The sequence below is a fragment of the Sus scrofa genome, chromosome 4, assembly GCF_054392235.1.
Source record: "Sus scrofa isolate SSC_HxYL_T2T_F1_AM1 chromosome 4, Sscrofa_HxYL_maternal_Yorkshire_Landrace_v2.0, whole genome shotgun sequence".
Classification (NCBI taxonomy): Eukaryota; Metazoa; Chordata; class Mammalia; order Artiodactyla; family Suidae; genus Sus; species Sus scrofa.
Window position 1 is genome coordinate 38,150,321 of NC_139386.1, and position 23,990 is coordinate 38,174,310.

The window sequence follows — 23,990 nt, forward strand, 5'->3', positions numbered from 1 at the left end:
GAAGAGAGTTACAAGGGTGGGATCCTATGAACTCTTTTAGGAGACTTGTATAAATGAAGCAAGTGATAATTGGATGAGGATGTTAAAAGCAGAGAAGATAGTGAGAAATAGTAGATTTCTGGTAAATTCGAAAGTGGATTAACAATGTTTGTTGACGGATCAAGTGCATGAGAACCCTGAAAATGCTATCAAGCCACATTATACAACTTTGGAAGAGGGCCTTTTTGCTACACTGTCAAAATGAAAGGCATAAAATTGAGTGGAATGTAGAATTTATTCTTCCATGAAGCCCAGCTACAAATGTAATGCATGTTTGTTGTAGAAAGGAAGGAAGGGGTAAAGAAAGAAAGCAAAATATAAAGAAGATAAAAATCATTTGCACTTGTTCTGCCTAGAGATTCACAGTTAACATTTTGATATATGATAATCCTGTTTGCTTTGCATATATACAGTGCTCATGAGAACGTACTGTTTTTTTAACCAAAATTAGAATCATGAGATTGTATTGTTTTGTAATTTTCATTTTTCATTTAGTACTATGTCTTGATAGCTTCCTCATATTCTTAAGTGTTTGAGCCTTAAAATGCTTAGGAAATTGTTAAATGAAATAATTTTATGCATTCTACTTTTATGACAAAAGTTTAAAATTAGTTTCTTTTTTTTAAGACAAAAGGGAACAACTTAGGTGAAGAAGCCATTGCTTATAGGGGTAGAGGGAAAAAGGGTTGCTATGTGATTATATGAAATCATGTGTATGAAACTTTTGAAAATTGTAAAACACTCTGGAATTTAAAGACTTTTCATTCAATAAAATAAGTTAAAAAAAGAAGTCATTGCTAATCAACAATCCTAAAGGGCATATAAATGTCTTGGTTTTGATATTTGATATTAAGAAATTGTTATTCATTAGTTATATACTCTTAAAAATATAAGTACTCTGACAACTTTTAAATTAAGGTATAATCTATCAGTTCTCTATGGATTTCATTTTTTCTTTCTAAATGAAAAAATTTTTAAACTCTCTTTTAGAAAAAATTATTTTTGAGCCCTAAGAAACTGATATTTACATTGCAATGTATACATCCTATCTTTAACTTTTTATCAAGTAAGCAGTCTCAACCAGCTGAATGATTGCATCAGGCCTAAGTAATTAAGCATATCAGAAAACATGCAATTAATAATGAACAGATTGTTAGACACTTCCTTCTAGCGGTACAGTCGTTTAAAAAAGAAAACATTCTAAACGTTTTTTTCATTTAAAATGTATTTTACCTGCCAAAAAATACAAATGTGGTTTTCTTAACCTTGAACACTGATATATGCATGTGCAGTTGGGAAGCATTCCTCTTTTTTTGCCAGCTAATTAGCTTTTGGCGTAAGTGTAATTGTTCTCCAACTACCTGACTCCTTCTAGTATCCCTTGTGCTGAGGGTATCTTTCCTTTATAGGATATTTTGTAAAATTTCAAGAAGAAAGTTCTGAGAAGTTCCTAGGAGAGAAGGAAAAACAGATAAAGGAGAGAATAACACTACCCATATTTGGGAATTTGGGGGAGGGAGGTAAAAGAGAAACTAGAGAGTAAGAGAAGATTTAGGAGAACCTGTTGTTTCAGGCAAGTGAGAAAAGTTTTAAGTGAGAAGAGTTTTAAGAAGGAGGTGATTGATGACTTTTTACCAGTGTTTGTCTTTTTTGCCTTTAGTTTGGGTAATATGAAGAGGTTATCAAATTGGAGGTCATGGTTAACTTTTCAGCAGTGTGATTTAGTTGAGTGGTAGGACAGAAACTGATTCCTGAGAGATCAAAGAATGAAGGGAGAAAGGGAAATAGAAGCAGCATCAGTAGAATTTATTTTAGGTATTTGACAACCAAGAAGAGGAGAGAAGTTGGGGAAATAGTTTAAAAGCATCAGGGTTGAGGAAAGATTTTAATAGGATAAGGGTGCGTAATCTGATTTTAGAATGCGTTGAAGGATTCAGGGAGAAGATTAAAGATATAAGGAGTGGGACCAAGATGACAAACAATGGAATAACGTCCTGGTCAAAGAAGAAGGGAATATGAGTGAGGGTGAAAATGCGGTCATTAGCCATGGGGAAAATGGAGAGTATATTCTGTTCATAATATGCTTATACTTTGAACATCAAGTGCTGTATTTTAAGAGCCCATCACTCACCACTGCAGAAGCAATATAAAGCATTCTCTATGGTTGCCAGGCTTAGACAGGGCCGGCAGGTTGAAGGGCAGTGATACTTTCGCTAGGCAGTGCTTGGTTTAGGAGTGCTGGTTGGCTGTAGCGGTGGGTGGTTCAGTTGCTTACAAAGTATTCGGTACCTCTTATCGACTGACTATATTCTGACCTGCTCTAAAAATAAAGAGTGAAACTAATTACTGAAAGACTTCACCCAACTTTTAAAAAATGGTTGTCCGAAAATGTACATACCATAAAATTTACCATTTTAACCATTTTAAGTATACAGTTCAATGACATGTGTAGTATTTATTGAAAAAAAAATCTGAGTATTAAGTGGACCTACACAGTTTAAGGCCCTGTTGTTCAAAGTTCAGCTGTACTTTTACATTGTTGTACAGCCATCACCCCCACCCCCTCAGAACTTTATTTAAAAGTTTTTTTCAGAGTTCCGCTCATGGTTTAGTGGGTTAAGAACCAGACTAGTATCCATGAAGATGTGGGTTTGATTCCTGGCCTTCCTGGCCTCACTCAGTGGGTTAAGGATCTGCCGTTATGAGCTGTGGTGTGGGTAGCAGACATGGCTTGGATCTGGCATGGCTGTGGCTGTGGCTGTGGCTGGCAGCTGCATCTCTGATTCAACCCTTAGCCTGGGAACTTCTATATGTCACAAGTGTAGCCCAAAAAAGAAAAAACAAATTTTTTTGCCTTTTTATTGTAATAAATTATACACAATATAAATTTTACCATTTGGAGTTCCGTTGTGGCTCAGAGGTAAAGAAGCTGACTAGTATCTGTGAGGACACAGATTCGATCCCTGGCCTCGCTCAGTGGGTTAAGGATCCGGTGTTGCCATGAGCTGTGGTGTAGGTCGAAGATGTGGCTTGAATACTGTGTTGCTGTGGCTGTGGTGTAGACCGGCGGCTGTAGTTCAGATTCGATCCCTAGCCTGGGAAGCACCATATGCTGCAGGTGTGGCCCTAAAGAAAAAACACAATTTTTTTTTTTTTACCATCTTAACCCTTTTTAAGTATTAAATTCATTCACATTATTCTGTAGCCATTACTACCATCCACCTCCAGAACTTTTTCATCATCCCACACCGAAACTCCATACTCATTAAACAATAGCCGTCTATTACTCCTCTCCCCAGCCCAAAGTCACCACGATTCTTTCTGTTTCTAAATTTGACCATTCTAAGCACCTCATATAAGTGGAATCATGTGATATTGTTCTTTTGGTGTTTGGCTTCTTTCACTTAGCATAATGTCTTCAACATGGTTTGTCCATGTTGTAGCATGTGTCAAAATTTCCTTCTTTTTTTGGCCTGAATAGTATTCTCCTGTGTGTATACACCACATTTTGTTGATCTGTTCATCCATTGACAAACACTTGGGTTGTTTCCACCTTTTGGTTATTATAGATGTTGCTGTTTTATACCATGGTACATCTTGCTTTTAATTGCTAGATCAAATAGTAATTAATTCAGTGTTTAGTTTTTTGAGGAAGAACCATACTGTTTTCCAGAGTTCACCAACTCCTTTGATATTAAACACATAGATTGGGAGAGCATACAGAATGCATAATATTTTTTATTCAAGTATTTGTGGAACCCACGAGATGGAGGAAAATTACGTCTCTGTTTAGTGTGAATCATTTAAATAATCTCAAGAAGTTAGTTGACTCATTGAAGATCTTCAAAGGAAAACATTTTAAAAATGATAATCTTTATACTTGTAAAGTTGTTTTTCATAATACTTGTAGTATAATGCTATTAACAGTTGTGTGGTATAGAATGTATAAAGCTTTATTTTCCACAAACCTTTATTTTTATTCATGAAGTACTTAGTGTATATTTTTCTTCAATTGTTAAACATTTGACTTTTCAAAAACTTGACAAAAACTCTGTGCTTTTGATCCATTAAAGATTGCATACTTCAGACCTCAATTCTTTGACTGATATCAACATATATCTGAAAGTTTATTCCAGTAATTGAATTTCATGTTAAAATTATTAGTGACACTTTTCTTTTTTGTTGTTTATAAATGTATATTTGAAGTACAGTTATCATTCCCAACAGGAACTTTTTGTAACACAGTTAGTGGAAATTTATAAGGTAAACATGAGGCATGACAAAGAAAACAAAAAGACAGCCTTCTAATAATAAAACAAATATGTGAGGCAAAGAAATGGAAACTATGAACTCCTCTTGCTTTTGGAGTATTTTCATGGTTTTTCTGTTGAGATATTAGTAGAAAGTACCTCATAGTTCCTTCTAGTGATGTTTTGTTTGAGGTAAAGGACTTATAGACTTGATCTCTTGACTGCTATATTTGATGTTTGGGAGCTGACTGTCATCTCTTCATTTATTGAAATATTCTCCTTAAGCTGTAGGATAAAGACTTCAAGTTTGGATTATGGAATACATTTTTCTATTTATATCTTTTTTTGCTTTAAAATGGGAAGATGAATAAGTGATCTCTGATAGCCATAAATATAGCCTTACGATTTCCCTGGGCTGATCTAGTTCTTCACTCCCATTTTATCTTCCAATATGAAGAATTTTTTTTGATTTATCACAAATTGAACCTTCTATGATTTTGCGAAAATATGTGTAAATCTTTTAGTGGTATTTTACATACTGCATTATTTTAATACCTGAGTATAACAGCATAATAGTTATAGTCTGTGGGGCTACATTCACAATCTATTTGTATTTTCTTAATAATTTAGCTAATTTTTTTTTTTTTTTTTTTTTTTGGTCTTTTCTAGGGCCAAACCCGCGGCGCTGCATGTGGAGGTTCCCAGGCTAGGGGTTGAGTTGGAGCTGTAGCGCCAGCCTATGCCAGAGCCACAGCAGCGCAGGATCCAGGCCCGCGTCTGTGACCTACACCACAGCTCACGGCAATGCCGGATCCTTAACCTACTGAGCGAGGCCAGGGATCAAACCTGAAACCTCATGGTTGCGAGGATTCGTTATCCACTGAGCCATGATGGATACTCCATTTTAGCTAATTTTTCCCAGATAGTTAAACACATAGATACTGTATGTCACAATTATGTTTATAACTTGAATAGTATGGAACAGTAAATACACAAAGTAGTTTTTTTAGTTGTCATTTTTAATAGGTATTTTTTAAGGTAAATGAGTTCCTGATAGATGAATTACATAATCTCATGCTGAATTTAAAAGAAATAAATGATAAAATGAACACTTAAAAGTAAACGTAACACTCTAAACTCTCATATTATATATATATACATACATATATATATATATATATATTTTTTTTTTTTTTTTCTTTTTGTCTTTTCTAGGGCCACACCCGCAGCATATGGAGGTTCCCAGGCTAGGGGTTGAATTGGAGCTGTAGCCGCCGGTCTACACCACAGCTACAGCGACGTGGGATCCGAGCTGCATGCCTTACACCACAGCTCATGGCAAGGCTGGATCCTTAACCTAGTGAGTGAGGCCAGGGATCAAACCTGCAACCTCATGGTTCCTAGTAGGACTCGTTAACCACTGAGCCACGACGGGAACTCTGAAAACTCTTATATGTTATTTAAGTTTTTGGACTATAGCATAGTCTTCTATGTATTTACTAGTTTTTGTGGCATGGATAATAATTATTATAGCTAACATTAAACTTTTTCTACATACCTCCCATTGTTCTAAATACTTTTTGAAGGTGTCAATAGTTTATTACTTCTTTCTTTTTAAATTTAAAGTTATTGAGAAGAAATTCATGTAACATAAAATTAACCGTTCCAAAGTGAACAATTCAGTGGTATTTAGAACCTTCACAAATTTGTGCACATGCCACCTCTACCTAGTTGTAAAACATTTCCATCAATCCAAAATAAAACTCAGTACTTGTTAATTGTTTTATCCTTATTCCTCCTCTTCCTCCAGACCCTGGCAACCGTCTTCTGCATTTATCTCTATGGACTTAACCTGTTCGGGACATTTCTTATGTGGCATCATGCAATATGTGGTCTTTGATGTCTGGCATCTTTCACTTGCCATAGTGTGGTTTTTTTTTTTTTTTTTTTTTTTGTCTTTTTTGTTTGTTTGTTTTTTCCATCTTTTTGTCTTTTTCAGGGCCACACCAGCAGCATATGGAGGTTCCCAGGCTAGGGGTCAAATTGGAGTTGTAGCCCCCAACCTATGCCAGAACCACAGCGACAGGGGATCTGAGCTGTGTTTGCGACCTACACCATAACTCACGGCAGTGCCAGATCCGCAACCCACTGAGCGAGGCCGGGGATAAAACCCGTGTCCTCATGGATGCTAGTCGGGTTCGTTAACCACTGAGCCACGAAGGGAACTCCCACCATTGTTTTTTATCCATGTTGTAGCACGTATCACTACTTTATTTCTTTTTCTGGTTGAGTTCTATTTGTTTTGTGTATACTAATATCTAATCCTCACAACAACTCTGTTTGAAGTAGGTCTTATTTCTATTATCTAAAATTTGTAGATGATAAAAGGAAGACATAGTGAGATTAACTAACTAGTAATTGGAGGAACTATAATTAAAACCTAGGCAGTGGACTCCAGGTTTTGGCCTCTGAAGTTCGAAGTAAGATCATGTTGTATTCATCCTTGTACAAAGTAATCCTAAGTATATACTGAACCAGATTGAAAAGGGAATCCTGTGACTGGAAAAATTTAAATGGTATAGCTGAATGTTTGGTCAGTGAGAAAGTTTAGAGGCCATACATAAAATATGTAACATCAGACATTAATTATAGACTTTATCTCAATGATGTATATAAATAATGTTTTTAAAGAAACAGCAAAGTGTGATAACTGTTTCTTGGAGCTCTGAAGCAATTTACAACAATTCTGTGGGTTCTCTTTATGTAAAATTTAAGCCTGCCTCAAAAGTTCTTCAGGAATGTCCCCCCACCCAGCAATAGTAATAGCATGATGATCATAATGTGCCAGAATTTGTCACTTTCCCAGAATTTTCATCAGTAATTTTCTTACTACCTAACTTTCCACTCTTTTTTTGTTTGAGAAAAGTTAAATCATTTTAAATAGCTCTTTTTTCAAAAAAAAATATATGGCTTGGCTAATGGAGAAAGCATCCTTTTGATTTACTGAAGCTATTGCTTTGAAATCTTTGGGGGAAATAAGGATTTCTCTTATATGCCTTTGAATACAACAAAACAAAACACAACACAAAACTCTTTTTCTTTTCTAAATCTGCTAGAGCCGGTGGAAGAGGTGGTGGTGATGTCCTGATAATTAGTTTGATAACATGTAGATGAGAAAATTTGTGTAAAACAAAATTTGAGTCATGATTTCAAATTATAATGTCAAATATATGATACTATAAAAAGTGTTTCCCCACGGCAGTTAAAACTTTATATCCATATATCACAACACTTACCTCAGAGAAGTTTATCAGTGAGTCCTTAAGCATTTTGTTTTATATAGTATAAAAGAAAATTTTACTTCCTGCTATCTCTGTGTGTATGCAAATAACCACACTGCTGATTTCTTTTTCATGTAGTCTATTTATTGAATTTATGGCATTTTCATTTTCATGTAGTTATAATTAACTGTGTGTTTACTTTTCTTCTAGTGGAAAGTGTTTTGTTTTTTTTTCCCCTCAGATATATTTAGACAATTGTTCTAGGTACAGAGTCTCCAGGTAAGGAGTTGGCCCTTCTATTTATACAGGCTGTCTTCTAATTTCCCAGGTAATGTTTCTGAAAGTCACACTATTGACAGTTTCTCATCCCAGAGAACTTTATTGTACATTCTGTAATTTCATTTGCCTTGTCAATAATGTGTTTCTAGCATTCTGTTCATGTTCTTTAATACTGACTATTTCTTTCATATTAAACACAGTGCTAACTTGCTTAGAGTAAATGAGCTTCTAATTGAGTCTAAGGGTTTGACCTGAAATCTAGTGATTTCTGTTTGCCTCTTGATCATTACTTCTTATCATGAGTCAGTGCTTTCTTTTTTCCCTTTTCTATTCATTTTTTTATATACTACAAGGAGTACCAATGTTCACATATTGTCAACAAGAAACCCTTGAAAAGGGTTGAAAAGTTATAGCTATGGTTATATCCACTAGAGATATAGGTGGAAGAGCTTATGGGTGAAGGATGCCAGGAGCCTGAGCCTTCTCTGAGCATTTCTCATTTTCATCAGTGAGTTATTTCTTCTTTGTGAAAGACATCTTGCATTTTTGCTGCCTCCAAATGCCTTTCAAGGGTTTGCCCATAAATAGAATAGTGTAGGAGAAAGGAGGTAGTGAAGGAAAGGGAGGAGTAGAAGATTTGTTTAACTGTGTGTTGTAGGGAATTGGTACCTTCAGTTAGCTGTTCAACCTGTAGCTTGATTTCACTGTAGGCTTTATATTCTCTCACTCATTCATTGATCCCCTGGCTATCTGTGTGAAGCACTCTAAGAAAACATGATAGATAGTGTCTTCTGCTCTAAAATGTCCACCTTCAATTTTTGGAAGATTACTGCCTATTAGTAAAACAGGTACTTTAGATGAATCTGTTTCCCCTACCTTCTTATTCTTTGAAAAGAAGTAACAAAGGATATTAAGATGTAGGAAGGGCAAGTCTTCCGGTATTTGAACCAACCAAATATATATATCTAAAACTTAGGAGGAGTTCCCGTCGTGGCTCAGTGGTTAACAAATCCAACTAGGAACCATGAGGTTTCGGGTTCGATCCCTGGCCTTGCTCAGTGGGTTGAGGATCCGGCATTGCCGTGAGCTGTGGTGTAGGTTGCAGACGCAACTCGGATCCCACGTTGCTGTGGCTCTGGCGTAGGCCGGCGGCTACAGCTCCGATTAGACCCCTAGCCTGGGAACCTCCATATGCTGCAGGAGCGGCCCAAGAAATGGCGAAAAGAAAAAAATAAAAAATAAAAAAATAAAACTTGGGGTATTTTGTGGGTTCAACATTATGGTCATTTGGTCATAAAGGAATCTTTCCTGGGTCATAGACCTTAGGGTACTTTATTATTGGGTAGCTGTAACATATTTTGGTTATAACAGGAAGACCTACTTCTCTCTTTTTTTTTTTTTTTTTTTTTTTGGTCTTTTTAGGGCCACTCCTGTGGCATATGGAGGTGCCCAGGCCAGGGATTGAATTGGAACCATAGCTGCCAGCCTACACCACAGCCACAGCAACGCTGGATCCTTAACCCACTGTACGAGGCCGGGGATCGAACCCCCTTCCTTATGCATACTAGTCGAGTTTGCTAGCCAGCTGAACCACGACAGGAACTCTGGAAGAGTTACTTCTAACTCTTCTGGGAAAGTGGTGCAGAGTTAGAAACTTGAGCCATTATGTTTGTTGTGCTTTTATGAGATAGAGGAGAATGTAAGAAAAATAAAAAGATTTCTAAAATGTAAAGAATAAAATTTAAGTATTCTTAGGTAATGCATTGCTTGACATAAATAGCCATTAGTGAACTGAGGTTAATTTGCTTATAGTTAATTTTTGTTAATGAACTCTTTGATTTAGAATAAGATGTAAAATACTGTATACCTACTAGATAATCAAATATCCACGTCTTTTGATTTTAAATCTGTGTATATGAATCATAAGAAAAGATTAATTTGGCACGTGTAATCAAGTAGCAGAAGCAGTTTGAAAGCTGGATACAATTGAAATATAATTGGAATTAAATAGAAAACATTTATTTCATATTTCTAAATGAGGTTTTAATTAAAGTAAAATTGATTCATCTTTTTTTGACATTTCTCTGAGAAGGAAATTTGAAACATACTTCAGTTGATGGTTGGCTTTCTCTGACTTTGATTAATCACTTTCAAAGTAAGCAGTAGACCAGTACAGTAATTTCATAATTATACACAAGTGAGATTATTTGAAACTTTAACATAACTGTAAAGGAAGTTTTATTTCGGTCAACTACGTATCATTTCTGATTCACATATTTCCAAGTGCTAATCTGAGAAAAAGATTCTATTATTTTTATAAATATAATTTAATGGAGGAAATTTTAAAACTAGAAATACTAGTTTCAAAGACATTTATCTATTAATACTGAGAACTAACAGTTTTTCAGAAAACAAGCTGATGAAACCTTTAGTGTGGTTAGTATTGGAAAGAATCCAGCAAGTGGAGCTGACTAAAAGTTATGATTCCACACTAATGAACCAACTTGTGTTTCCCCAGAGCACTGCTAAAAATAAAACTTTTGAACTGCCTGAAAGATTTGAAATGACAACCGAATTTGATTATTTATGATTAGAATAAAAGAACTTTCGTCTGTGCAAGATGAAATGTTTCTATCAGTTTAAAATTTTCAAGTATCAAAATTGATAGAGAAATTATTTTCTAATTAATAATACTACTGAATGTACATCTCATATTACCTATATATCCAGAAACTTTATTGGGAAAAAAGTACTTAACTCTTTATTTATTTATTTATTGTCTTTTTAGGGCCGCACCAGTGTCACATGAAAGTTCCCAGGCTAGGGGTCGAATCAGAGCTGTAGCCGCTGGCCTATGCCACAGCCACAGCAATGCCAGATCTGAGCTGCACATGTGACCTACACCACTGCTTATGGCAACACCAGATCCTTAACCCACTGAGTGAGACCAGGGATCGAATGTGTTTCTTCATTGATATTAGTCAGATTCATAACTGCTGAGCCATGATGAAACTCCCCTACTCAACTCTTCTGAAAGTCTCTTGTAGAGTCTTATCAAGAACATCAGCATGGAGTTGCCTAGTAGCCTAGTGGTTAAGGATTTGACATTGTCACTGCTGTGAGTCAGGTTTGATCTCTGCCCTGGGAACTTTTGCATGCCACAGGTGTGACCAAAAAAAAAAAAAAAAGAATGTGAACCTAAATGTAATATCACTATTTAAAAATTTCTTATAAGCTCATTTCTTAAAATAAAACTTTTAACCAAATTAAGTGTTTTGTCACTGATACAATATGAAACAAGTAAGAAAATGTCTAATAATGTAATGTGCTTTAAAACATCATTTAACTTTTACACTGAGACACTTGCTTCACCTCTTTTAGAATTAAGGAAAAAAAGTGCTTTTTAATTGCAGAAGCCAAGTGCTTATATATTTTTTAATACTAAAATAAAACAAAAGTTACTGGATTTTTTGTAGAGAAAAACATCATTTGATTTTTAATAATAAAGATTATAGCACAATTAAGTTTATGAGGTGAGTTAAGCTTTTCATACTGTTACGAATTACATAACTTTTTCCTTATATGTTGTAAATTTAAATTTCTTTGTATTTAATTTTTAATTTTTAAAACTGTGTAGATTCTAATCAAGGTAAAAATCTTTCAAAGTAGACTTAAAATTTATACTTGCTCTGTTTCCTTATTTTCACTTGCCTTTTATTATATATTCATTCCATTTTTAAAATGATGCTGCATATTTAATGAAAGAAAGTTTTTTAAAAGGAAGTGTTGCCAATCAGTCTAAATTTGTTACAGTTAAAATTTGATGGTCTACAGACAATTTATAATCCTTTTCTTGTTATAAAATATTGTCAAATTTATAGTAGTATCAGTTAGAAAGTTTATGGAAACATTGTTTAAGGTGGTTTAAAATAGAACTAAATCTTTAATTTGAATTTGATGGCACCTGTTTTCATTTTGTTCCCCCGGCAACACCACTGGTACCAAAATTGCCCATAGACCACCCTGGTTTTTGAGAAGAATGAAATCATTCTGAGTTTTTTTTTTATTTCATCCTTTTACTGACTAAATATTTAAACAGAGTTATAAAACATCTGTCAGAGTTTGTGAACTCACTTTGGAGTAAAAGAGTTTAGGACACAAAATTGGAAGTTTCGCATAAAAATCCCTGAGTAATTTTAGTTTGTCTTTCTTAGTTACGCTAAAATCTTTTATTAGAATTAGAAATTATAAAATAACTGACAGCAATAAGAAAAAAAGGACTTAGTCATCTTGGAAAACCTTGCTTCCTTTCCTTCGTTAAATAATTGAGATTTTTTAAAAAGACGTGATCTTTTTTTTCTTGAAAGTTCTGAGTAATCAAGGTATGTGAATTAAGGTTTACATTATTGAGACTCCTGTGGGAAGGAGATAAAGCCCACAGAAATGTTACCTTTTCTGTAAGGGTCTGCATTATTTTGTTTTCCTGCTGTATTGTTGATTCATGTGTTTGAGGCATCATGAAATGTCATTATTCTGTTTTAGTTGTGGGTAATTGTGACTTAACATGCAGCAGAACTAGTGACTGAAAACGATTAATTTTCCCTGTCCAGATACCAGAATTGAGTGTTTTATAACAGACAAACTAAGCTAGCCATGTTAGAATAACATGTAGTCTCTTGGTAATTTCCTTGGTCAAATGGGATTTATTCCTGTGTTTTCCAAAGAAAAATTCATATGGAAAAATGTTGGTTTACTCTGAAAGAACTGGGCGTATAGACCAGAGAATCTTTGTTTTATTTAAACTTCCCTTGTGTTTTTTAAATATAGGTTCTGTCTTGCCTTGGACATAGTTACAGCAGGCTGAATCCTTAAACCTGGCTTGAGTGGGTAGAGCTTTATATAGAACCAACAAAGACCCTAAATATTTGACATCTATTAAAAGTGATATTATGTTGTTTTTTTTTTCATTATTAGACTACTTTTTCTTAGAGTATATAAATTTAAAATTTTTTCTTAATGAGGAGCATGTGGCTGAGTAAACACCACTCTCCCCCCAAGTTTTCTTGTATACGACTTTATTTATATATTACTAGGATAATACAGAAAATGTCCTTGGGTGAATTGGAATTTCTCAGTATGATTTTTTTGACATTTGCCAAAACCATTGTATCAGGGTAAGGAGATCATTCTGGTTTAATAGAATGCTATTTGAATGAAGAGTAAATTTTCTTACTTTATATTGTTCGTTCATTTAGAAGGGTCTGGAAGAACTTGTGTTAATGTTCCCTATAAATCTTGATGGCTTATATAACAAATTACTTCAATGAGATATGAGTCCCTAGTGGCATTTAAAAGTTTGGCTGCTTCATTGGGTATTAGTGTGGTGAAATGGAACGAAATGGCTTTGAAGTTAGATCTTGAGGTTTTCTAATTTCTGTAAACAGTCTCTCTGTCCTATCTCTCTGGTATAAAAAATCCTGAGCCTTAGTTTTATTTATTTACTTATTTTTTGTTGTTGTTGGTTTTTTTAGGGCTACACCCACAGCATATGGAAGTTCCCAGACTAGGAGTCAATCAGAGCTCTAACTGCTGGCCTTTGCCACTGCCACAGCAACTCTGGATCCAAACCACGTATGGAACTTACATTGCAGCTCATGGCGATGCCGGATCCTTAACCCACTGAGTGAGGCCAGGGCTCAAACCCGAGGCCTCATGGATACTGGTTGGATTCATTACTGCTGGGCCATGATGAGAACTCCTGAGCCTTAGTTTTATCATCTGTTAAAAGCAAATGTAGGAGTCCCCTTGTGGCTCACTGGGTTAAGGATATGGTGCTGTCACTGCAGAGCTCTGGTCACTGCCGTTGAGTGGGTTCGATCCCTGGCCTGGGAATTTTTACATGCTGTAGAAGGTCCCAGAAAAAATAAAATAAAAAGCAAATGTCAAACCTCTAAAGGTCATTGTGAGAGTTAAGTGAGAAACTAGAAAAAATTGCCTTACACAGTGTCTAACACACAGCAGGAAGTTAGTGTTAGTGCACACTCATCCTTATTCTTCATTCTTTCCATGAATTTGCTTTTAGTGCTGAGTGCCCCAGCAAGAAAGTAGAGTACGTGTAATTACAAGAATGTTGTGTCCTAGAAGGATTTAAGGTAGGCCTTGGGATCCATGTTTCTAGGATTGTTTTTAATTAAGCTACTTTACCCAGATACTTCTAAGAGAAATCCCCAAAGCCAGGGATTATTTTCTCTCACCTCTTAGTTATTTATTCATTGGATTTATTAGTCCTTTTCATCTCTTTTCAATCAATATGGAAAACATTCTTATGCATAGTAATATAAAGTAAACTTAAAGGGAATTATCTTACGAAGCACCATGTATGCACCCAAACCAAATAAAGTTGGACTCAAAGAAGTCCAGACCTGGTTCTGAAGAGGCAACGACAATCTGTGCTTAAAACGTGGAATATATAGTATCTGACCTTTTTATAGCAAGAGCATTATTAACTAATGTTTATGAAATGTTTTCATAAATATTATAATTTATGTTTGTCTAGCAGCCAGTCTACGCATAAATTATTTTCTTTAGTCCTCACGGTTAACCCTATAAGATTGGATAGGTGCTACAGTTGCCTTTGGACAGATGAAGAATGGAGACCCAGACTCTGATAGCATTTAATCAGTTCCATTAGAGTCCAGGGTTATAGGTTAAGTGCTGATTTTTGTTTTCGTTGTTTGTTGCTGTATTTTCATAGCACTTTATTTATTTTTTTCTTTTTTCTATTTTTTTTTTGTTTTTGTTTTTTGGTCTTTTTGTCTTTTTACGGCCACACCCGAGGCATATGAAGGTTCCCAGGCTAGGGGTCCAGTCGAAGCTGTAACCACCGGCCTACACCACAGCCACAGCAACACAGGATCCTGAGCGAGGCCAGGGATCGAACCCGAGTCCTTATGGATGCTAGTCGGGTTTTTTAACTGCTGAGCTATGATGGGAACTCCCTATTTTTTCTTATTAGGGCTAAACCTGTGGCATATGGAAGTTCCCAGGGTAGGGGTCGAGTCAAAGCTGTAGCTGCCGGCCTACACCACAGCTACAGCAACATGGGATGCAAGCCACATCTGCAACCTACAGCAGCTTGTGGTAACACTGGATCTTTAACCCATAGAGTGAGGCCACTTATTAAACCTGCATCATCATGGATACTAGTCAGATTCTTAACCTGCTGAGCCACAGCGGAAACTCCCATACTACTTTATTTGTGGAGTGACCTAGGAGTGAATCTATAGAAGAATACTAGTGAAATCTTTCTTCAGTTAAATAGGAATCAGCAAAAAGAATTGGGAATAGGTTTGATGGCTATCTTTTTTATTTTTATCTTTTTATCTTTTAGGGCACATCCACAGCATATGGAGGTTCCCAGGCTAGGGGTCCAATTGAAACTGTAGCTGGTGGCCTGCACCACAGGCACCCCAACTCAGGATCCAAGCCATGTCTGTGATCTACACCACAGCTCACAGCAACACTGGATCCTTAACCCTGAGCGAGGCCAGGGGTCAAACCCACATCCTCATGGATGCTAGTCAGGTTCACTAACTGCTGAGTTCACGATGAGAACTCCAGGTGGCTATCTTAATAAATGTAGATTGATCTAAGTGGTTTACTCTTTTTTCATTTGTAGACATTTTACTTGTTAACTTTTGGGATCTTGGGTATTATAATAATTATCCTAATAATAATACCTTGACATTTACTGTGTTTTTAGTAGGTACTAGGCATTGTTCTATGTGGAATACATGAATTCTGGCCCTTTCAATAGTCTTAGTGGTGGAGGTACAATTTTTAAAAATGATTTTTATTTTTCGCATTATAGCTGGTTTACATTGTTCTGTCAATTTTCTACAGTACAGCAGAGAGACCCAGTCACACATACATTCTTTTTCTCACCTCATCCTCCATCATGCTCTGGCATAAGTGAGTAGATAAAGTTCCTGGTGCTAAGAGGAGGATCTCATTGCTTATCTGTTCCGAAGGCAGTAGTTTGCATCTATTAACCCCAGATTCACAGTCCATCCTGCAATTGTTAACTCTGTTTTATATGTCGGGAAAAGCTGAATCTAAGGGAGCCAGTAATACAGACTATGGGACCTTTCTTTTAGAAATATACCCCAAGATATAACATGTTATACATTTTTAGGTCTTCTGGAAATTTTTAAAAGGTTTAAAAGACCTTTAAACAATTTGCAGGCTATTGATAATTGAATGTAATATAAGCTTTATTTTTCCAGGTTAAAAAATTCAAGTTTTCGGTTTTAAACACAAAATTGAATTTTTTAACCTGGAAAAATAAAGCAATCTCTCTAATACTGTTAATTTTTACTGTAAGATAAAGCAAGGTTAATATATCTTGGCTACATATGAATCATAGGTCATGTTGTTTAATTTACTGTGTGGTTACTTGGGGATTCCGGCTCACTATTTGTAAGAAAGTCATTTTTTTATTGTAAAACTTTTGAGGAGAGTGTCCATATTTTCACTGAGTCCCATTTTCTTGTAGAAGAAAATGTTTTGAAGAATGTGCCGTAAAAATTAAGAACTGCATTATATTGTTTATTTACTTATTTTTACTGATTAGAGAATTAGTTAAAATTAATGTTGGCATTTCAGTTTTATTAGTTTATTACTTCAGATATTTGGTTTGGTTATAGAAAGCAAAAATTGAATGGCTTTTTCCTAGGTCTGTTAATGTACAACTTGCTTCATCCTTTGATGCATTTTTCAAACATTTATTAACCACCTACTCCATGCCAGCACTGTGTGTATATGTAGGGGTAAAAAAATAGGAGTAAAAGAAAAAATAGAAATAAAATAACAATCCTTATACTTAAATAGCTTACAGACTGTCTGAGGGATACATTGGCAAACAAGTGTTTATAGTACCCTTTGACAAGTACTGTGGTAATTTATGTATAGTTAATGATAAAATAGCATTATTGGCAGTTAGGATAGGTGTAGGTAGGTGTTGATGCCTGAAGAAAAGGAAATATTTGCTGGAGTAGATCTGAGGTTGTAGTATAAGGTAAGGTTTTTCTAACCAGAGAAGGTAGCATGTGTAAAGGGAGACATAGAGGTACATTTTGGGATCCTGAGTAGCTCCTGAGGATCATTGGGTATAGATCATATGTGCTAGTGTAGATTCGAGAAAGAAAAGTAGCAGTCATGTCACGAAGCCTTGCATTTTATCCTGGGTGTTTTCATTTCTTTCCTCTGAAGATTATGGGGAGCCATTGGAAAAATTAAAGCAGGGTGGTGGAATCTGATTGTTGTTGTTGTTGTTGTTACATCACCAGTGGCAGCCAGGTAGGAAATGGATTAGGATGGAGCAGGACTAAAATGAGAAAGACCCATTAGGAAGCTCCTAGTAATCCAAGTGAGAAGTGATGACAACCTGGATTAAGGTATTAGCTGGAATGATAGAAAGGATCAGATTTAAGAGATAATCAAGGAGGTAAAATGAACAAGTTATGGTTTTAAAACCGCATTGAACCAGACTATCAATCATAAGTGTAACTGTATGTCTAGGACATGTATGTAGTCTGTCGTTCATCCACTACAGGTTTGTTTTGAAGCATTTTCTTTTCAAAGATGCTCCTATTACATTTTATTTATCTCTTTACTGTCTCTAGTCTAGAAATAAAAAGCCCACTTGTGGAAACAGGTCCACCACTCTTTACCTAGTGTAATCTTACTTTTTTTTTTTTTTGGCTTTTAATTTAAATTCATGGTTGAAATGTCATATAGAGTTACAAACAATAAATAAATTTATATTGTTTAGATTTATTTATGTCATTGCCTTTACTGTGTTCTTTATTTCATTGTGTGACTTCAAGGTACTGTCCAGCGTCTTTTCATTTCAACCTGAAAATCTCCATGTAATATTCCTTATGGGGCAGGTCTGCTAGCAAGGAGTTCTTTCAGTTATTGTCTGTCTGAGTATGTCTTAATTTCTTCTTCATTTTTGAGGAGGGAAGGAGAGTGGTGTTCCCAGGCAGCAGGGGCTTCTTGAGTGGCAGTGGGAAAGAGCAGAGAGGAAGGAAGGAGAAATGATGTGGTGTCTTGGCTGACCATTCCTGGATGGCGGGTTGTATGCTGGGGACTAACTATATTGGTGAAGGGCTTCGAGCACAAAAGGTCTTTGTTTAGAACCCTAGAATTCTGGTGGGAGAAGGGGTGGATATGTATGGCTGAGGGACTAGTTCTGTGAAATCAGTTTGATTGTTGGAACTGATACAGAGAGAGCCGCTTTATCACGTGCACTGAACATCAGATATTAAAACCTATGGCTTTCTTAAAGTTGCAACATATAACAAATGCATTCTACCTGCAAGATTTCTTTGCCTCTGAGAAAAAATTTTGCCAGAAGATTTTTATTTTCACTCTTCATTGTTAAAAAACACATAACATAAAATTTACCATCTTAACCATTTTTATGTGTACAGTCCAGTGGTGGTAAGAATATGCGTTTTGTTGTGTAACAGATCTCCAGAACTTTTTTTATCTTGCAAACCTGAAACTATACCTATTAAACAGCTGTCAATTCCCCAACTTCACCTTCTATCCTAGTACCCACTATTCCACTTTCTGTTTCTATGATTTTGACTACTTTGTAAGACTCATAAAAGTGGAATTATCAGGTATTGGTCTTTTTGTGATTCGCTTATTTCACTTAGTGTGCTGTCTTCAGTGTTCATCCATTTTGTAGCATATACCAAGATTTCCTTTCTTTTTATGGTGGGGTAATAGTCCATTGTTGTTTGTATCAGATTTTATTTATCTATCCATCCTCTTCATGTATTTATTTATTTTCCTTTTTGCCCTTTTCCCCATTTATTTAGGAAATTTAAGTGTAGATTATCTAGGTAGAGATAAACTTAGTGGGTGAACAAGGACATAAAACCATCTGTCTGACTTGTTCTTTGCCAGTCATATTAATGGCTATTTTTTCTCCCTACTTTACTGCTATATTGCTAATTTATATATTGCTATATTAATTGTACACCTAAAGATCTTTGAATTATTTTATTAGTTTCCTTAGATATTTAACTGATTAAAAGTTTTAAAAGAACCTGACACTTTTCCACTTAAACAATTTATCAATAATGAAGCTAACAAATTTTTCCCAATAGCATAAAAATTCTGCACTGCACAGGTTTAAATTATAGCACCTAACACTGCCTGAAGGCTTATGACATTATAACTTTTCAACTGAGCAATGCTTAATTTATTATGAAAGTGAAAGAAAAGTTAACTAATTCCATCAAAATTGTATTGCTGACATCTGTTTCTGATAAAATTTTAGTAATATGATAAGAATTAAAAGCATTGTGTGATCACTGGTTCTGATTCCCACGATAGTAAACTGTCAATGACTTGTCTTTCCTTTGTGAATCATTTATACATGTGAGGTGTTATTAAGTCCAAATGGAAAACAAATGTAGTGTTGAAGGACACTAAATCAATAGTTTAGTTTGTTTCTTGGAGTTCCTTTTGTGGCTCCGCAGGTTAAGAACCTGACATAGTGTCTGTGAGGATTCGGGTTTGATCCCTGGCCTCACTCAGTGGGTTAAGGATCCAGCGTTGCCACGAGCTATGGTGAAGGTTGAACATGGGGCTTGGATCTGGGATTGCCATGGCTGTGGTGTAGGCTGGCAGCTGCAGCTTTGATTGAACCCCTAGTCTGGGAACTTCCATATGTCCCAGGTGTGGCCATAAATAAAAAAAAAAAAAAAAATGAGTTTCTTTCCGACGCTGATCTTCTTAGATTACCTGTCAAATTTGTTAAATAAGTTATATTTTGCTTGATGAATTTTGCAAAATAATAAGTGTATGAAAGAGTTTTTTATATATACTATATTTAGGGCATACTTTTTTCTAAAACCTCATAATATTTTAACATGCACAGGTCAGTGTTTTCAATCCATTTTTCACTCTATAACATGATAAGTTGTTTAAATTTTCCTTAAATTACTAAAGAAGAACAGATATGGCCTTTGAGGGTCAAAATTTACTTGGAGGTAATGAACGTATATATAAATGCTCTTGAAAGCAAACTCTGATGATAAGAGAGACAAAAGCAAGTCTTCAAAAGGGAATGCGTGATAGAGTAATGGGAAAAAAGGAGGGAGGTATCAAAGAGTCAAATAGGGAGGAAAGAAGAGTGAGCTAGTTAACAGAGGGTGAAGGTAGTTTTTATTGAGAAAAGGAGGTGAATAAGGCCTACAGGGAGTTAGGGTCTTTACTTCTTACATAGCTGAGGTGATTGCCTTTGATCTCTCAGAACCTGGAATAGAGTTGTTTGATTAGGTATTTTAGTATTGCTCTGAATTGCAGCTGTTGCTGAGCAACATTGTCACTGGTGCATCCCCTAGGGTTATCACAGAAATAACTCTGCAGATGCTAATCTCAGCAATACATGCTTTTCAATTAACTCTCTAGGCTAGTCTGCTTGACTTGTGTATCAAGCGTATTTGGCTCAATAACTCATTTTCTTTCCACTGCACCATCCAGCTTGAATAGAGAAGCACTTTTCTGGATTTACCATATAGCCTACAACTTTGCTAAACTCATTTATTACCTGTAGTAAGTTGATGTTCTGAGATGTATAATAGTCTATGATCATGCCTTCTGTACAAATTCATGTTTTTATTCCTTCCCCTTTTTTTCCTATTGCGAATTTAGGTAAGATACTAATTCTCTTAAATGTCACATTCCTCATATACAAAATGAGCATTATAGACTTAGTTGAATCATAGGCTTGGAAGAAGTACATGAGAGATTTTGTGAAAGGGATCCAGTAAAATGTAGTTACGAGGGGTAGCGTACAAACATCCTAGTCTTCTTTCCATTTTTATGGAGAATATGTCTGTTTCTTCATCTTGTATCATTCTAGTATTCAGTTTCAGAAAGAAGTCTTTTTTTTAAATCACATGAACATACCCTTCAATGCTTGTTCTTTCAGCATGTTAATTCTGAATACTTTATTTGATCAATTTTTGAATAGGAAGATATAACATTTTATTTATTATTTTTATTTTTTTGCTTTTTTTTGAGACTTTCATACTTATTTTTATCCATTAGTTTAACTCAGCTTTAAAGTAATCACATCAATAAACCAATAAATGCAAGAACACAGCCATTTTAGAAAAAGTAGTTACAGATTTAGCAGGTCATCATTTGTAATACAGGCAGACATTCAATGATTTTAAAAAGAGCTTATACTACAACCTTAACTGTGATTATAGAGCAAGCAGCAGAACATAAATGAAAGTCCGGTAACAATTTGTTATACTAAAAGCCACAGGCTCTCTCTATATTTTTAACATTTACCACTCTTAATATGAAGAACTAAACATAAATTCCAAAGTGGCAAAGGAGGAAAACCTGCTAACCCTTTACACTATCGAGTTGGAGCTGAATTCACCCAGGTGAGCCTGTAGCAGTGCACTGCAGTTTTACTTAAAGGAGTGTGGTTTTGCCACATCTGCTGCTTCAGCACTCAAATCAAAGGGGTGGCAATGTGACTTGCACTTTAATCATCGACAGAGAATCTTTCCGAACTCCTAACCTCTTTATTAAACTCAGAAAGTGAACTGGGCCAGAATCCTTAAAAAAGTTTTTTTTGGTGCAAAGTCCACAAATACTGGTGAAGTCAAGTAAGAGTGCATTTACAGACAGGCCCACAGAACACCTACTGTCCTGGAGAAGGCTAGTAGCTATCTAAAAAAGGTAATAATGAAATAGCTTTTCTGAACATATAAGCAGCTACGGAAAGTTATAGCAAGTAATTTTTTATGAGAATGGCTTTTGGAAAACTTACACACTGAAGATCAACTTTTAGAAAACTGTAACCCTCACAGAAAGGGTAATTAGGCCCTTGCAGACTCTGATCTCAGAATAGTTTTATTTTTTTATTTTTATTTATTTAATTATTTATTTTTTATTACTCAAATAAATTTATCACATCTGTAGTTGTATAATGATCATAACAATCTGATTTAGGGCCACACCCATGGCATATGGAGGGTCCCAGGTTAGGGGTCTAATCAGAGCTATAGCTGCCGGCCTACACCATAGCCACAGCACTGCAGGATTGGAGCCGTGTCTGCGACCTACACCACAGCTCATGACAATGCCAGATCCCTAACCCACTGATCGAGGCAAGGCCAGGGATTGAACATGCAACCTAATAGTTCCTAGTCGGATTCATTCCCGCTGTGCCATGTTGGGAACTCTGGGATGATATAACATTTTAATTAAAACATTTTTCTACAGATGTGAGGAATTATTTCAGCAACATATTTAAAGTTGAATTAAGGATATAATACAATTTTTATTTTAATACTAATTCCCTCATATAATACCAAACAACTTATGTTGCTTGGTATTATATGAGTCAATATATGTTCAGTATTTAGCACAGTAACTGGCACTTAGGAAGCACTACATGAAGGTGCCTATTGTCGTTGTCATTATCATTGTCCTTTTGTCCTCATTGTTGTCATCAGAGTGGTCTTTCCTGAGTACTGGATGTAACAGCACTTCTCTTACTCCAACATCAGTCTCCTTTCCTGCCTTATTCTTTTTTCTTGGTGCCTAATAAATATTTTATCTATTTATTTATTCATTTATGTGCCTATTGTCTGTCTTTCCCACCTTCAGTATACATTCCTTAAAGGCAAAGGCTCTATTTTTGTCATATTTTATTTCCTAGTACCTAGAACAGAGTATATATTACATAGTATAAATTTTTGATAAAAGAATGAATGAGTTAATGACTCAACAGATATTCCATTTACCTCTGAGTGAAAGACATTTCAAAGATTCACATATTCTATCTCTAATTTATCCCAATGGAGGAAAGTATTTGAACAGGTTTTTTGAAATAGCAAATGAATCAAAACAGAGGCCTCAAAAGAAGATTATGAAGAGAAGAGGAAATAAAAGCAATTAGCCTTTCAATGTATATTACTAAATCCAAATGACTAATGATAGAGTAACTGCAAGTGTGCTAATCAAGAATTCTTGAAATATGAAGGACATTCTAACAGACTTTAGCCAAAAATAATCTGAGCAAATTAAAAGAATAATGTACATAGGTTTATCAAATTGAAGGAAGAAACTTAGATGATGAAAAGAATATTTGATAGGAGTTCCCATCGTGGCTCAGTGATTAACGAATCCGACTAGGAACCATGAGGTTGCGGGTTCAGTCCCTGGCCTTGCTCAGGGGGTTGGGGATCTGGCATTGCCCTGAGCTGTGGTGTAGGTCGCAGACGCAGCTCGGATCCCGCATTGCTGTGGCTCTGGTGTAGGCCGGCGGCTACAGCTCTGATTCGACCCCTAGCCTGGGAATCTCCATATGCTGCAGGAGCAGCTCAAGAAATGGCAAAAAGACCAAAAAAAAAAAAATTGATAAAATTCAGCAGCTTTTCCTAAGTACATAAATGTAATAAATTATATTAAAAAAACAGAAGAAAGCAAATGTTATTTTAAATTTAGTAAACTACTTAATCTATTTCTAATAATAGGTGTGTCCTCTATTATCATTATTCAGTTTTTTGTGTTATATGAGTTCTAGCATGTTCAGTAAGTAAAATAATGGAATAATCAATATAGTATTAGAAGAGAAAAATTATTTTATTTATTTATTTATTTTTTCTTCTTATGGCTGCACCTGTGATAAATGGAAGTTCCCAGGGTAGGGCTCGAATTAGAGCTGCAGCTGCAGGCCTACACCATAGCCACAGCAACACTGGATCTGAGCTGCATGTATGATCTTCACCACAGCTTGTGGCAACACCAGATCCTTATCCCAGTGAGTGAGACCAGGGTTCAAACCACATCCCTGTGAAGATTACGTTGGGTTCTTAACATGCTAAACCACAATGGGAACTCCTCTTTTATTTTATTGATATGATTGATTGTATGCCTGGAAAACCCAAACAATAGCAGTTAAAAATTGACAAGGTTTAATAGGTGGAATTGTTGAGTGAGTATATATATGATTAAATCCACAGGAGTCAGTAGCTTTTCTTGCTGCTGATAATAATCTCATTGGAGAAAAATTGGAAAAAAATAATCAATT

General features: G+C 35.5%; 1 protein-coding gene and 1 long non-coding RNA gene across 6 annotated transcripts in view; one reads left to right on the forward strand and one right to left on the reverse strand.

Moving 5' to 3' along the window:
- The window catches only part of STK3 (serine/threonine kinase 3), a 295,227-nt gene that overhangs the window by 115,973 nt on the left and 155,264 nt on the right, over positions 1-23,990 (forward strand). The gene's annotated exons all lie outside the window — the stretch shown is intronic.
- LOC146403769 (uncharacterized) lies at positions 14,903-19,637 on the reverse strand. The gene is made up of 2 exons (XR_014843638.1): positions 16,185-19,637; positions 14,903-16,048 (listed from the first exon to the last, which is right to left on the reverse strand). It is a non-coding gene; the product is annotated as an uncharacterized LOC146403769 (long non-coding RNA).